The sequence below is a fragment of the Taudactylus pleione genome, unplaced genomic scaffold (genome assembly GCF_031769625.1).
Source record: "Taudactylus pleione unplaced genomic scaffold, aTauple2 ptg001799l, whole genome shotgun sequence".
Taxonomy (NCBI): domain Eukaryota; kingdom Metazoa; phylum Chordata; class Amphibia; order Anura; family Myobatrachidae; genus Taudactylus; species Taudactylus pleione.
In genome coordinates this window covers 170030-173685 of record NW_028286196.1, presented here as the reverse complement: position 1 = coordinate 173685, position 3656 = coordinate 170030, and positions in this window count along the sequence as shown.

The following is a 3656-nucleotide window of genomic DNA, read 5'->3' as shown; positions in this document are numbered from 1 at the left end:
GAGGAAGAAAGCTGAAGTTGATGGATGGAGAAGATAGAATAGTGAGGCACATTGTCGATGGAGAAGGTAGAATAGTGAGGGACAAAGTCGATGGATGGAGAAGGTAGAATAGTGAGGGACAAAGTCGATTGATGGAGAAGGTAGAATAATGATTTATAATGAAGGAAAGGGAAGAATAATGAGGCAGAAAGCTGAAGTCTATGGATGGAGAAGGTAGAATAGTGAGGGACAAAGCTGAAGTCGATGGATGGAGAAGGTAGAATAGTGCGGGACAAAGTCAATGGATGGAGAAGGTAGAATAATGAGGCAGAAAGCTGAAGTCGATGGATGGAGAAGGTAGAATAATGAGGCAGAAAGCTGAAGTCTATGGATGGAGAAGATAGAATAGTGAGGGACAAAGCTGAAGTCGATGGATGGAGAAGGTAGAATAGTGAGGGACAAAATCGATGAGACCCCCATTCACACTACACCAAAACCCGGGAAATTCCAGGGTCGGATACATTAACACTAAACCCGGGACTGCCCTGAAATTTGGTATGGATTTAAAAGGAACATTTTTATTTTTATTTTTTTTATTCACAGTAATGACATAGTATAAAAATTACCATTTTTAGAGTAAAGGCCACAAACTTTGTTTCCAATGTGTTTTTTTTTTTTATTGAAAACCAATAAATGTTTACATTACAATATAAGATAATTATGAATATAAGTCTTGGTCTATACAAAGACAAAATTTTCACATAAAAAAGTTAAACGTAAAATAATACACACTTAAATTAATTTGCTCCCCTGTCGTGGTCCGGGTGACTGCAGTTGATGTCATCTGCAGGTGCACGGAACAGCCAATGAGAAAGATTTCTTAAAACCCGGGTCTAGAAACCTGAGTTGGATGTATTCACACTACAGCCTACCAGGGGTTCACCCGGGAAAACCCTGGTACAGAGCAGGGTCATGGACCCAGGACTTCGACCCGGGTCATTTCTGTTCACATATAGCGAAAACCCGGGTTTTTGGTGTATGCCTGAAAGGGGTATGAGAATGCTGTGCAGTTGTTACATAACCTCATGACAAATGCAGCTATTTTGCATGCTGATCTACTTGTTCACTGAATATTAGGCAGGCCTCATGAATATTAGGCAGGCCTCATGAATATTAGGCAGGCCTCATGAATATTAGGCAGGCCTCATGAATATTAGGCAGTGCCTTTATGATGTCACTGGTTCCTAGTAAATGATTAGGTACATACTGGTCCAGCCAGCATGGTTGCCCCCATAATCTGTATATGTCCATTCCACTACCAGACCCAGATGTGCAATGTTGTCCACGCCTTATGTTCACGTAGAGTGCAAGCGTGGACTTCATCCTTCTGTTTAATGCCAAATTAATCATTAGAGCAGATGGGCATGCTTTATAGCTTGGTGCATCATGTTTTGCTGTAGTTTGCAGCTATTTTACTAATAGCCTTAATCATTAGTATAATTATATTGCTTTATTTACTCAGACAAATCGCTCACATCTATTCATTTTTTTGTGACTAAGCGTTTTCGAGGCGTCTCCAGATGGCGCTTACTTTTAAGTAAACCATGACTTATTCAATTAATATTTCCCAAAGAGTAGCATTGATATTCAGAAACCAGTAATTATCTTCTCTAATCAGGCTTCCTGATTGCATGTCACTCGTTAGTTAGCGGACGTGTTTACTTGCAGGATATTCATTATTAATAATAATAATAAAAAATAATATTATGTATTTGTGCTCTGGTGTTATATTCTTGTTCAGCTAATGTCAAACGGAATATCTCAAAGTGAAAGCCGTCTGCTAGACTGCAGCCTAATTCACTAGGTACCAGTGACCTCACGCAAATGTATGCAACTAATACCTCTGACTTCTGTTATCATGTAGGATTCAAGTATTTTTGCCAATATTGCTGCAGTGTGCTGGAGGGAATATCCCTTTTTTTTCTCTGGTTCAGTGTAAACCCCGCCCTTTACAAGCACCTGGGCAATATCATTAAGCTGATTTGAGCGACCACCATACTTTCTATTTGTAGATATGTCAGATTTTCCTTCAGATATGAGCGATTGAACGATTTTTTAAATAAAGAAAAATCTGACAGTGTGTATGCACCATTAGGCACTAGAAGGGACTGTTAGGCTCAGGCACCTACCCTGACGGTTAGGGTTAAGCACCAGGAGGGAGGGTTAGGGTGAAGATTATGGCTAAAATAAATATTAAAAAATCATGTGGCGACAATTTTTGTCGCCGATTTGTACATGTCGACCTTCTTACATGTCGACATTTAGTGTCGACCTATTGACTGTCTAACATCTGGTGTCTATCTAGACACTGTCGACCTTTTTACTGTCTATCTGTTAATCCACACCAATGGCCGCCAATGTGAGCGATTAAGCATCTGTGTGTGCAATCAGTTCAATGGCACGCCCCTGACACTCCCATAACACGCCCACAAGATGGACCATCTCCGTGTCTGTGAATAGCCGCCTCACAGTCACCGCCCAGCAAATTTCCAGTACAATTCTGATACCTTGCTTCTCCGTGTCATCTGCCCCTCTCTGAGTACACACAGTGGAACGCATGCACTGTAAGAGTTCTTAGGGGTTTTTTTTGCGTATGCACAGTAGCAGAAAATCACTGTACTCCGGGAACATCGGCGTGGAGTGCGGCTCAGAATCAGACCCCATGGCTCGATGGCATACGGTACTTTTGCGTGCACTTTTACTAACTGATCGGCCATTGGCTTTTAACTGGTGCAAGTTGCAATTGCCTTTTTGGTTTCTTATAGAGCAGTGCAAACGCTGATTCCTAAATTCAGGCTTAGCAAGTTATCTGTCCAGAATATAGCCATATCATTGGCCGGAACGTCAGAGGAACATCTGTCCATTCAGTTGTAGGTTATCCTCCACAGCAGCCATTTTGTTGTTGCTGTGAGATGAGGAGATGAGATCCAACCTCCCTCTGCCTATCAGTAACAACCAGAAGGAGAATTGTGGGATAGGAGAAAATAAGAGAGCTGGCACCGCAGGCAGTCTTTATTTGAAGAGCGAAGACAGACCGTCTGCAACTGGCAGTACAGCAGTATACGCGTCAGATATCCATAAATCGTTGCTGTGATATCATTGGTGACGAACGTATATCTAAGCGGAAGGAGGTATCTGAAGTTGTTCCCTGGTGGGAAGCCCTGAAGCTGATTGTTTAATGCTGTCCATCCACTACACGATGCGGGGATGACGGCACGATTACGACGTCGTCGTCTCCCGCGGGGTGAAGTGCATACACTGAACATTCAGTGTATGCAGATCAATTGTCCCCGAACATGGCAACATGATGGCGGTCGTCAGATTGACCGTCATGTTCGGGCGATGACTGATGTTAAAAACGACCAGCGGGCGTGCGTATCGCTGGTCGTTTTAACATTTTACTGCCCGATTTGCAGGCGATTACCAAGCGACAGAGCGATAACGACCGTCGTTATCGATCCATCACTAGGTTTAATCGCCTAGTGGATGGGCAGCATTAGATTTGCTTTATATGCTTAACTGACAAGTGTATACATGGCATGCACAGTGGCGTATCTATAATGGGTGCAGTGTGTGCGGGGCACAAGGGCCCCCGGGTCCAGGGGGGCCCCGCACCG